Source organism: Lissotriton vulgaris, chromosome 1_1 (assembly GCF_964263255.1).
Source record: "Lissotriton vulgaris chromosome 1_1, aLisVul1.2, whole genome shotgun sequence".
NCBI lineage: Eukaryota > Metazoa > Chordata > Amphibia > Caudata > Salamandridae > Lissotriton > Lissotriton vulgaris.
The window spans coordinates 1,321,932,946-1,321,946,485 of NC_141685.1; the positions used below are offsets into that span (position 1 = coordinate 1,321,932,946).

The 13,540-nt window shown below is 45.0% G+C and overlaps 1 protein-coding gene across 1 annotated transcript in view; it reads left to right on the plus strand.

Annotated features, from left to right (window-relative positions):
• SLC4A8 (solute carrier family 4 member 8) overlaps nucleotides 1–13,540 on the plus strand; it is a 675,897-nt gene that overhangs the window by 478,073 nt on the left and 184,284 nt on the right. The gene's annotated exons all lie outside the window — the stretch shown is intronic.

A 13,540-nucleotide genomic window follows, 5' to 3' on the forward strand; every position in this document is an offset into this window, starting at 1 on the left:
TGTAATTTATATTTGTATAGCGCATTATCACCAACGGTCTCTAAGCGCTTTGAGAGAGGGGCCTGCTTAGGTGAGGGGTGGGGAGACGGTACTTTACTGTGAGCCCCAGGCTTCCTTGAACAGGAGGGTTTTAAGTTGTTTCCTAAAAGGTAACAAGGAGTGTTCCTTACGGAGATTGTCGGGCAGTCTGTTCCAGATCTGTGGAATGATAGACGAGAAGGCTCTGCCTCCCATGGAAGACAACCATTAAAGAAATGGGGTGACCCAAAAGGTACTGGACCTGGGTAATGTATTAATATAAACAAACAGCGGTCCGAGACCTATATATTTCCAAACATGCAATAAATCAAAATTTAATCAATTAGAAGGCGTATGTTATTTAGACAACCCTGCTCAATCAATGATGAACATATAGAAAATAGGCAACAGCAACAAACTCAAAGTATATATGCAATATTTTTAATCTATTGTCAAATTGTAGTAACGAAAGCACAATTCACAATATTATGTACTTTTCCTTATATACATTGCCCCGTATTTAGAACGTGCAGTAAAGCAAAAGAGGTGTCAAAAGAGCGTGAACGTGGTAAGGTGAAAGGAAAGGAAATCACACAGATTTGTAAAAAATATTCTAGATAATTCAAAAGAACACCAGCCAATGAAGGCCGGAACAATATATATCCTGGCCACTTCAATTAGTCAGCACAATTTCCCTAATTTTATTCCAAGGCATAAGATGTAAAAAATGTCTGCACTATATCATAGAGGGAGATATAGTTAGTGATCCAGGTTTTTAATAAATGTCGACGTTTCGACTCGTCTTGCGGCCTTGCGGTTGATTATGCCTGGGCCATGGGAGTCTTCTTCAGGACAGATGGGACGGGACAATACAGGGATCTCATTGATGACCCTATGAGAAATATAAAAACCCATTAGGGTTGGGGCTGTTGCCTAGTCGCTTAAAAACAAGGGCAGAATTCCAAGAATGCTTACCCTTCTAGGGATATAGTGGTCGTGATTCCCACTCCAAATTGACTCAGTCCTTATGAATCCAGGAAAGTTATCCAAGTATTCTGGAAAATCAATGAGGAGCCCATTTGTAAAATCATGTATTTAACCTAATATTCACATCAGGCAAGGAATTATTAAATAATTACCTCTACAATGTTGTTTGGTTTCCTATCCAAGGTGGATGTACATGTGCCACTACATGTCTTAGAAAACTGGTTCCAATCGTGGGTATTGGACAATTTCAATATAATTTGGTCAGGCAACTCCTCACGAATTAATTAGCCTGAGGAATGAAAGACCAAAGAGTGAGGGGAACACCCAAAATTATGGCGCTTCGAAAACAATGACTGGTTAAAAACACAGGATGTCAATTACCTGAGTTGGTTAATTATGTGGCTTAAAGTTGGTCACTTTATCGATGCAGGAAAACTCAGGCAGCTGAAAAGCACGTAACTTGATTCCTACCCACTCGCTATGATCGCCTATCCCAGACCTTGATCGAACACAGGCATTTACTATGGGTTCTCTTTTCAGCTGCCTGAGTTTGCCTGCATCGATAAAGTGACCAACTTTAAGCCACATAATTAACCAACTCAGGTAATTCCTTGCCTGATGTGAATATTAGGTTAAATACATGATTTTACAAATGGGCTCCTCATTGATTTTCCAGAATACTTGGATAACTTTCCTGGATTCATAAGGACTGAGTCAATTTGGAGTGGGAATCACGACCACTATATCTCTAGAAGGGTAAGCATTCTTGGAATTCTGCCCTTGTTTTTAAGCGACTAGGCAACAGCCCCAACCCTAATGGGTTTTTATATTTCTCATAGGGTCATCAATGAGATCCCTGTATTGTCCCGTCCCATCTGTCCTGAAGAAGACTCGCATGGCCCAGGCATAATCAACCGCAAGGCCGCAAGACGAGTCGAAACGTCGACATTTATTAAAAACCTGGATCACTAACTATATCTCCCTCTATGATATAGTGCAGACATTTTTTACATCTTATGCCTTGGAATAAAATTAGGGAAATTGTGCTGACTAATTTAAGTGGCCAGGATATATATTGTTCCGGCCTTCATTGGCTGGTGTTCTTTTGAATTATCTAGAATATTTTTTACAAATCTGTGTGATTTCCTTTCCTTTCACCTTACCACGTTCACGCTCTTTTGACACCTCTTTTGCTTTACTGCACGTTCTAAATACGGGGCAATGTATATAAGGAAAAGTACATAATATTGTGAATTGTGCTTTCGTTACTACAATTTGACAATAGATTAAAAATATTGCATATATACTTTGAGTTTGTTGCTGTTGCCTATTTTCTATATGTTCATCATTGATTGAGCAGGGTTGTCTAAATAACATACGCCTTCTCTTTCCCATGGAAGACAGGCGGGAGCAGGGGCAGACCAGCATCCTGGCTTCCGAGGATCGAAGTACTCTGGATGGGGCGTAGTTAGTTATGCTGTTTCTGATATAAGTCGGTGCCTTGCCATAGATGACTTTGTGTGCGATGCACAGGCCCTTGAACTGCCTAATTATATTAGAACAAGCCCCAACTGTGGTGGATACCTGTGGATCACATAACACATATTAATACTTTCGGAGAACAAAAGCCACCTCTTTAATTCCAATTCAACCCGTTTCTATGACAGTGAGCCAGTGATATACAGTCAGTTAACTTTCCAAAGGATCCGCCATTGCTCAGCATCACTTGTGACATTTTTTGAAACTTTGTTCCATTTGAGCTAGAAGGATGTATGACGGTACGACGCGGGCTATTACCACGCGTACCGTTACAACGCGTGTTTTACAACGCAAGTCGTTACCACGACTTGCGCTGTAGGGTGCGGACTTAGGAATAGTTTAATTTACTATTCCAAAACCAGTCCCCGTGGATAGTAGGGAAGGTGTTGGAATAGTAAATTAACTATTCCTTGCCCTTGAGCGCCCTCCAGTGCAAGTCGTGGTTACGACTTGCGTTGTAAGAGACGCGTCGTAATGGATGTTCCCCGAGCTAGAAGGATGCATTTTTGGTTGAAATCTGCTAATTGTGCAGTAGATGGTGAATTATGTTGCAACTGCAGGGTCAGACCCCATTTGGGGTGCCATAGGACAATCAGGGGTTACTGAACCAGGGCCATGAGGGCTGGACCATTTGCCTCTGATGTCCTGGGGTCCATCCTGCTATGATTTTGCAAACAGAGCCAAGTACAACCTCTTCAGCACTTGACTCTCAGTGGCGAGCAGTCAGAGGGCTTCTTAACAAGGTTACTATGGGAGTACAATAATGTTAATACTCAACAGACCCACAATAGCTTTATTGTTCTGTCCAGTGCTTATCGTTATAGTTCTTTAACACACATCATAAAACTTAATACTATGCACTACAAACATTCAGGTACTCGGAGTCTCTGGTGCATGGCTACAGTCCTTTGGTGAGGATGCCCTCTTTGCTTCCCCATGAGCTCCTTTGGTGTTAGTGTACCTCAGTGTTAGTCTCAGGCACAGGTAAAATGCCCCCAACCATATAGGCAGTTTTGAGTCCTAAGTCGCAGTAGCCAACCAATATTAGAGTTCATGGTACACACTACAGTCCTGTTTCTCCTTCTTGGCAGGAAGATGTGCTGGCTGTAGATGTGCCAGCCCACTGCTCCATTCGCGATTCTACACGAATGTCCAGAGGCAACGACTTGAGCTCATCTTCTTCAGTCTGCGGCCCTCTTCCCCACAAACGGCATCAACTGTCGGCTGGGCCCTGCTAGTCCTGTCATGGCCTCATCCACATACATGTGTTTGTGAGTCAGAAGTTCAGCTGTTGGGCCTTCTGGGGTCAAGACAACAAAGCAGTCCACCTTTGGCCTCAGATTGGAGGGCGACAGTTTAGCTGCTGCAGGTCGCACCTTGGCTAGCCCCACATTAATTCAGGCAGAAAGTGGTCAAGTAGGTTGAAGCAGCAGCTTCACTTAGTGTGGCATAGTCTACTTGGGCACAGGTTGCCACAGTCCATTCAAGCACAGACTTCAGAGGCGCAGACCACTTAGGCATACTTTTGGGCTTGTGCCAAGGTCCTTGACAGTGGAGTCCGTTCAGACACTCTTGTGCTGGTGGCACAGTCTTGATTACCTTCTGTGGTCTCCAGTAGGTAGTTATAGTTAGGACCTAGTTTCCATAGTAAAAGCTTTTTTGTTTTGCCAATAACTCTGGTGCCGTTTGTTGAATCTTCATGGCGTTTTCAAAATCACTCCGACAGTCGGCTCAGCTACTGTGTTGAAAGTTTTGGGGTGATTCGTCAAGCGCGGGTCGAGAAAAAGAGGGGGGTCCGAAACATTTTTTCCCCATGCATTTCCCATAGGGATTTCGACACGACTACAGCCCAAACCATTAAACAGAATTGCACCAAATTTGGCAGAAAGGTAGATCTTGGTCCAGAAAGCTTAATTTTTGTGAATTGGTGTACATCTGTTCAGTACGTTTTGAAATAAGAAGGGAAAAAACTATTTGTATATATAGGGACGCTGATCCTGAAGACCCACCAGTCTCCATGCTGATATTTGATTGGCTGCCAACACTTCAACCAGGAAGTGTTGGCATCTATCTTGGGACTTGAGTTCAGGCGGTTCCCCAAAAAGAGGTACAAAAAAAAGAAAAGGGGGTAGGGTAGAAATACCCTGATCCCCTAGCTCTTGCCCTGAGGTCCCCCTGGGATCCTGCCAGGGCATAAAACATTTTTTCAAAAAAACTTTGCGGGAAATTGCGACAGATTAATGACTTTGATGAAAAACATATTTAGCAGCTCCCTGCGTGCCAGAGCAATACTGGCTCCCACAGAAACCGTGGAGCCGACTGTGACCGTAGTGCATTACAGGGTGTAAGTGATAGTTAGCTCAGGAAACTATAACTGATGAATTTCAATGGTTTTGCACAAGTGAAATCTGAGCCTAACTTAATGTCCCTGTAACTGTTGTTTTCTTCAGTGAAACAAAAAATGATATGTGTGTGTATATACACACACATATACACACACACATACATACACACACACTCTCTCTCTCTCGCCTTCTCCATTTATTTCTCTCTATGTCTCTCTCCCTCCCTTTCTCTCTCTCTCTTCCCTTTCCTCTCTCCCTCCATAAGCATTCGGGTTCTTCTGTACATCAGAACTTTACATGAGTGAACTGGTTTGCCATCCCTCCCATGATACAGATACAAATATCTAGTTGCATGATGGTTATGCCAGGTTCCTCTCTACAAATTTGCTCTGGAACCCTTGGTCAATGGACCGTTATTACCTGCTGAGAAGTGTAGAGGGGAGAAGTAACTAATTTAAGGCAAACTAACAACTTTAAAGGAACATTGCACTGAAGAATCGCTGACTCTGAATTCCAAGTTACTGAGTTTATTACAAAGCCAAAAATAACTGGACATACAGACACCTCAAGACGAGGTTGTAGAAGTACATGGGAACTAATAAAAATCCAAACCTACGGGCGAGATTAAAACACTGGAGCATTAAAAGAATGACAAATTCCAGAACAAGAACACACGCAGTGATTGTCCCCACGTCAAGATCCCTCTTCATTTGGGGTTGATAAGTGAAAAGCATTAGTCTGTCCCTACACAACTACTACTGTGACATCCCTACTTAGCATTTCCCAGGCAAGATCAGAAAAGCTTGTCAGCGCGTGAAGACTTCCTAAGCAGTGCACTCACATTGTCTGGGTTAAGTAGCCAAAGCTACATAGTTCGTTCTAAGATGCTCCTTCCCTCTCCTTCGATCTCCTCACCTCTTCTCCAGACTCAACCCCCTGGGCACTGTCCCTAATTCAAAAGTCAAATCACAAAACATGCCCACTGCTTCCATCTGGATCACCTCATCTCTCTGGGCACTACTCATAGGTGATTTTCCATTTAGTTTCGATACTCCCAGCTCCTGGCTCGATGACCTTGATTCCCAGGCCTCCTTCAGTGAGAAAGAAAACCGACTCCCAATTATCAGCATTCTTTGCGTAAAAGAATCCTCTCCTCCCCAAGCCTACCTCTAAAACAAAAGGTGTTATTCTAACTAACAAAGATGACTTTCTCCACCTGCAACAGAAACGTGAGAACAGAACAAATCCAACGTGCACATGAATTTTAGCTTTTCCCCTCATAACGAAAGCTGTCAGGGAGAATACATTTCAGGCCTACAGAAATCGGCCAGAATAAGCACATAGGCCCTACGAACATGCATATAAGTGAACATTTTACTTAAGCATTACTAAATTGTCATGCTATAAAAACACATCAATGCACAAATCATTATGAGCAGCCTACGAAATCTTACATTTTAAAGCTCAATTAACAGATCCATGGACAACTTTAATATGGTGCACATTTATCTATGCATTACATTATACATGAGTAACTTTGATTGCAAACAATTGCTAAAGATCCCTTTCCTCACAAGTGTGTCTAGTATTTTTTATGGCAAGCTTGATTTCTGTAGCGCGTAATCCCTTTCTGTAGCGCGTAAATTCTCCTTCGGTTTCCCATGCACCATTCCTCTTTTTCTCTGAACCTCTGTAGCATTTGGTGCACTTAAACCAGTTACTCTACGTACCACTGTAAATGATTGTGCTTAGTGAACATTGGTTCCCCCGTCCTATAACTCTGGTCCTGCAGAAACAGATAAAGGAAATGTGTGTGTGTGTTATTTGAAACACGGGTTTAGAATGTTAGAACTTGGTGAGAAATAGATCAGGGCAGATGCACATTAATAGGTAAAACCACAGAATCTTAAGAAGCCATACTTTCTTTTTCACAATATAGTTCTCTTCCTCCTCCTTTCTCTTTTTCCTGCCTCTCTCTCTTTTTTTAGGTCTAAGACGGATGATACCTAATCCTGATCATCAAAAATTAGTGCTAGTGCTCACCACCTACAACCACTGAGGTTCCGTGACGATCGTAAGTGGTGTTTTCGATTTGCACGAATATGGTCGAGTCTGGTATCTATGAACCGCAAATGACGAGTTTAGTGGGTGTGCGCAGTGTCGCTGTGCTAACCTAAACCGTTCGTTTGTTTCGTGGGTTTCTATCTGTACCCACGGGTTCCATCTTAGATACGGCATCCATTTTGTCTCTTGCCCTCAAGTAGCCAGCGAACGGACGCTGTCCGCTTCGCGACCCTGGGATTCCCAAGACTCTTGCGGAAGACGCGTTTCCTTTGAAAGTGTATTTATGATGAGGGGGATGATACTGTAAGGCAGATGTCCCCGCTCGAGGCACATCTTGCCGTGCCGGTCTATTGTCTTAGCCGTGCATCTCATTAGGCACGTCCCTTCGATGCCTGCGGTTCGTGTTTCCCGATACCACCCCTTTTACACCCTTTCCGATCTCCCCACTGTTTCTGCCTTCTTTTGCACCTGTCCTTGTTCCTTCTTCGATCTGTTTACTGCCGATTGGAATGTACTAATGGTGGGAAGATGGGTTTTTACAGTTGGGAACCACCGAATGTTTCTGCACTTATGTTCCGGACCTTGAATACATCAAAGCGACCCCTCTTGGGGATAATGATGGGAACCAAGTTGTAAACCTTTGTGTACCATGTTAACGTATGGGAGAAAACTGTATAAAAGGAGCGATCCACAGTAGCAATTTGAATCGGATCCCGCGAACTTACATGCTGTGTACTTCACGTGACTTCTGTGTTCCCTGCAGTAAATAAACCTCGAATCTTTGACGCCGAAGGAAGTGTCCCGTGTCTCTGTCATTTGTACGCCGGAACAGGTTACCCACGAAGGTTTCAGGTGTTGTCCCCTGGCACCGCTGGGTCTTAAATAACCCAGTCCTTCAGTTGGCGCCCAACGTGGGGCTGCATCAGTGGTACCGGTCCAAGCCCGACGATCGTGAGGAACTTCGTGTGAAATCTCCGAGGGAAGGTGCACCCCGCTTCATCGATCCTGTTGTCGAAATAAGTGGCCCGACGACTTTTCCCACGAAGATTCCCGCCTCCTGACGGCTGCGACGGACTGCTGCCCTGACTGTAGACCTGTTTTGGCGCCCGGCGTAGACCTTGGTACAGCGAGACGATTGACGGGCCTTCCTGGTGACGCCATCGATCTTCGAGTTAAGTATTTGTTGGTCGCTCCCAGAATCCTTGGTTGTGATTGCTTAGTTGTTGCATGGTTCCATTGCATTTGTGGTTCTTCGTATTTGGTTCTTTGTTGTAATATTTGACGACTGCAGCCGCCAAAAACCGAGGGTTTTTGCTCTTTGCAGGGACTTGGTAAATCCCGTAACCCTTGAAGTTTGTGAAACTCGGCTAGTGTGCAAGATGCCTGGTCGTAGTACTTTGTTCAGTTGTTTCAGACGTTGTGGTACGGATTCCCGACTGGAGGACTCGTGTCCGATACCTCCGGTTGGAACTCCCACTTATGAGCTTTACAGCAAACACGGGTTAGGTCCGATTACCTTTAATGAATATTGGATTCGCTACACCAAAAAAGATGGTGTCCTTAGTTGGCCACCTCATGGTAGTTTCGAGACCCCGATTTTAGATAATCTTGAGGCTAAATTGTTTAAGAAAAAGTCAAGGCCGGCCATGTTTGATGCCTTTCGGTTATGGCGCAAAGAAGCCAGACAGAAAGAGATCGGACAGACAAAACGTAATCAGAGAGATGGTGTTGCTACCATTGTAAAGAAAGCAGAGCAGTTTCAGCGTGATAAGGAGGAAAAGGAAAAGGAAGTTTTTGATAGGCTTCAGCGTATGACTATAGATAAATGTTATCCCGTTTTGCCAACGGAGTCGGATAAGAAGGAGGAATTAGTTGAGGATCCCTTAATGTCCTATCTTATGAAGTCGCCACCTCCGTACGCACAGGGTACCGCAGTTCCTGTGGCTCCTCCTGTACCTGCTCCTGTACCTGCTCCTCAACCCGCTCCTCCGACTGTTCCTATTCCTTTGCCTACTTCTGTTCCTACTGCTCCTCCGCTTGTACTTCCTCATACTCCTGCTCCAGCTACTGCTCCTGTTCTACTTACTCCTGCCGCTTCTTCTGTTCCAGATTCTTCTCTTGTTACTACTCTATCGTATACTTCTCCATCTACCCGACGTCGTACCCCTTTAGTTGCTGCTAATTTTGTTAACTCTCTTGGACCTATTCCTGAGTCCGCTGGTTCGGACGGTCCACAAAGACGTAGTCAGCTTCCTGGTAATAGGGAACGTGCTGCGCTGTACAATATGGCGATGGCATGGATGCTGCACCCCTATAGGAATCCTCCACGTTCTGTATTGAATACATTTAGTCAATTCAATATACCGACACAAAGATATGTTTTTGAAGAAATGTGTAAGGCTTTGCGTGATCAGATATCGGCTGATGCATCGGACGATGTATTAACTGCTTTGACCAATCTACAGCTCCAGTTTTCGAGCGGAATGATAGTGGGTACTAATGTTCGACGTGCTGTCGAGCAATTATTGGCTCTTCGCCCCTCTATGATGCCTCAAGCATTGTTTGTCGAGGATGTTGAGAGACAGTTAGATGCGTCTGGTCAGTACCCCATGCGCGAAGTTCCACCAGTGTGGATGCCAGGTGATGCTAATGCTAACCCCATTATTTTACCGTATTTCCACAGAGTATGGATACATCTCCCATGGAAACGATCGGAAGTTTTACAGGTGAAGCAATCTTTGCCTGACCCTCGCAAAAATCCTGCAGGGTATTATAAGGAATTGTCGCAGCTCGTAGATGCTACGATAATGAATCTTGCCGATATCGATATGCTGTTTGGCAATGTCGTACCGCAACCGGTATGGGCCAAGATTCGTCAGGAAGATCATGCAAACGAATTAGGTGCTGATTGGGCTGCTCTTACTGCAGCAGATACACGACAAATTGGTGGGGCTAAGCCTGAACAGATTATTGCCGCTCTCCCTCAGAGAATTATTACCCTAATGAAAACGCTTATGCCTGCTATGCGGGTGAACTGGGACAAATTGTCAGCCTGTAGACAGAAGAAGGACGAGAGTGTCTCTGACTTCTTTACGAGATTTGAGGAGGCATTTATCGATCACAGTGGTCAGGATATGAGTACCGAGGGTGGTCAGCGGTTGTTTGTGGATAAATTTGTCTCAAACTTATTGCCCGACTTGAGCAACAAATTGAAAAATTCTGAGAGTGCGTGGGCTGTCTCTACTTCTGCCCAAATATTGGCTACGGCACAGTATTATGAAAATAGGGAGAAAGAAGAGAATGACCGCGCTGATAAAAAGACGAAAGAACTTAAAACTAAAGTGTTGTTGCAGCAGGCGTATCCTCCGCGTTCGAACCAGAATGAGTCGCAACAACGAAATCGATCGCAGTCGCAATCTAATAGGTCGCAATCGCAAAATGACTCCTCTTCGCAGAGATCTTCGTTAGGGTACAATCAGTGTGCCTATTGTAGACAGGAGGGTCATTTAAAATTCAATTGTCCAGTCCTCAATGAGCGTAACAGTGGTAACATATCTAGAGGAGGTCGTGGTGGTTCTCAGCAGACATCACGTGGTAGGGGTCGTGGTGCTCCAAATGATCGTTCAGACAATTCGTCAAATTCCAATAATTGTTTTGATCAACGTGGATCGTCGCAAGGACGATCTGCGCAGTACAACGTAGATGACTATTACGTCGATCAGGGTACTGACGACGGTAATTACTAGGACAGCCATAGACAAGGAGAGGGAGTAGTATCAGTTCCGGTTGATCAGAGAGGGCCTTACGTCGCAGTTGCCACCTCGGGGGTCGTTGAGCCTTTTCTGTTGGACACTGGTGCAGCGAAAAGTTCCATCATGCATTCGAAACTCCCTGGTGCACCTTTGTCTGGCTTAACAAATGTTTCCGTTGGATTCTCTGGCGCCCCTGTTAGCAATCCGGTTTCGTGCCCTTTGCCACTTACGATTGGGACACGTGAGCTCAAAGCTCCGTTGATTTTGACCACTGGTTGTGGCGAAAATCTTTTGGGCCTGGATTTGCTAAAACGTTTGTATGCGACTTTGTACTGTTCTCCTGCGGGAGTGAAGCTTACTTTGGGTGAGAGAGTTATCTCTCCAATGTACTTATCTCTCGATAAGCATCCACCGGAATTGAGTTCTCTTCCTGCATCTTTGTGGGCAACAGGTCCAAATGACGTGGGCCTGCTTGACATCTCCCCTTATGTTGTTCACTTGAAATCTAATGTGCGACTGCCACGTATTCCCCAGTATCGAATCTCTCTTGACGGTGAACGGGCGCTGTTGGCGATCATCTATGATCTGGTTGAGAAAGATGTTATTGAGGAGACCCGGGGAAACGTGTGCAACAGCCCTGTACTGCCTATTTTGAAACGTACCGATCCTTCCAAACCACCTGTTTATCGTTTTGTTATCGATTTACGGGAGGTAAATAAAATTGTGATTCCTCAGTTCCCTGTTGTGCCTGACATCACGGCGTTACTGACTCTGATTCCAGCCTCGGCTTCATGGTTTTCAGTGATCGATCTGAAGAATGCGTTCTTCAGTATTCCGATTGCTGAAGAAAGCAGAGACCTTTTCGGTTTCTCTCTTGGTGGTCGTAGCTTCCGGTTTAAACGTGCTCCTCAGGGCTACTGTGAGAGTACATCGATATACAGTCAAGCCTTGAAGGGCCAACTAGATGCATTTGTGTTGCCGGCTGGTGCAGCCTTAATCCAATACGTCGACGACTTATTGTTGGCCGCAGATACTCAGGACATTTGCAAAATTGCTACGGTGTCGTTGTTGCAACATCTCCGTGACTTACATCACAAGGTGTCACCTTCTAAACTTCAATATTGTTGTCAAGAAGTAACCTATCTAGGTCACTTATTGTCAAAGGAGGGAAGAAGGCTGACCCCGGAGAGAATTGCAGCTATTGCGCGAATATCTGTGCCAACAACCCAAAGAGATGTGCGTGCCTTTCTAGGTATTACGTCATACTGCAGACAGTGGATTCCAAATTTTTCATTGTTAGCGAAACCATTGGTGGCTCTTACGTGCAAGGATGTTCCAACTCCTTTACCATGGACGGAAGAATGTCAGAAAAGTTTTTCTGAACTGCGTGACGCATTGTGTTCGGCTCCTGTGTTAGGTACTCCTGACTACAGCAAGCCGTTTACACTACACGTTCACGAGAGGGAAGGTTGTGCGTTGAGTGTCTTAACGCAACCCTTCGGTGATAAGCAACGTCCATGTGCATATTTTTCCTCGACCTTGGACCCGGTAGCTAGAGCATTGCCGAGTTGTTTGAGAGCAACAGCGGCAGCTGCGGTGTCCATCCGACAATCAGCAGGATTGGTCATGGATAATATGCTTACGGTGATGGTTCCACATGCAGTTGACACTCTTTTGAATCGTACGAAAACTCAACACTTGACGAGTGCGAGGTTGTCTGGGTACGAGTTGACGCTGTTGGCAAGTCATATTCAGATAAAACGTTGTAATGTTCTAAACCCGGCGACCTTATTGCCAATCAGTGCAGAGTCAGATGAAGTAGCAGCGCATGACTGTTACTTAAGGACTGAGGAGGAAACAAAAGGTCGAGTGGACCTTAAAAACACTCCTTTGGAAGATCCCGATGGAACTTTGTATGTGGATGGTTCATGTTTTAAATTGCCAAATGGTGATGTGACGACTGCATATGCTGTGGTAACGCTGAATACTGTTGTGGAAGCTGCGAGATTGAATCAGAACTCTGCCCAGGCTGCAGAGCTGATTGCCTTAACTAGAGCGTGTGTGTTGGCGAAAGGGAAACGAGTGAATGTGTTTACCGACAGCCAATACGCTTTTGGCGTCGCGCATAGTTTTGGACGGTTGTGGAGAGAGAGAGGTTTTATGACGTCGCATGGTACAAAGATTCAGCATGGACAGCTTGTGAATGATCTTTTGGATGCACTTACGTTGCCTAAGCAGGTGGCGATTGTTAAATGTAGTGCGCATCGTAAGGTGACGGATGATGTTGGCCGTGGTAATGCGTTTGCGGATGAGACTGCTAAGGAGACTGCCCGGAACCTTAGCACTAGAATGTATGTGACGAGTTCGGTTAGGTGGCCTACAGAGACTGGTATGTGTGAGGATACTATCCAAAGTGTGAAAACGATTCAGAATGAGGCCACTGATACTGAAAAGACGAAGTGGAAAGAGAGTACGGGAAAGTTGGATGCGAATGGTTGTTGGGTTGATTTGTCGGAGTATAAGAGATGGATGTTGCCAGATGCGTATGTGCTGGCTGTTGTGACGATGGCACACGGGTTAGCACATATTAGTGCGAAAGGTATTTGTAAGTTGTTGTCTCCTGTGTGGAAGAACGATGGTATCACTAAATGTGCCGAGAGATTGGTGAAGAATTGCATGATATATCTGAAAGAAACACGTTAGTGTTAGATTCCTTACCTTAGAATATCCCCCAGGCGTCAGTCTGGATACGGAAACTTTTGCGTAGCAGTACCCCTGCGCGTCGGTAGGCGTCGTCTGCAGGCGTCCCCTGCGGCTCCGCGTCCGTCGTCGGCG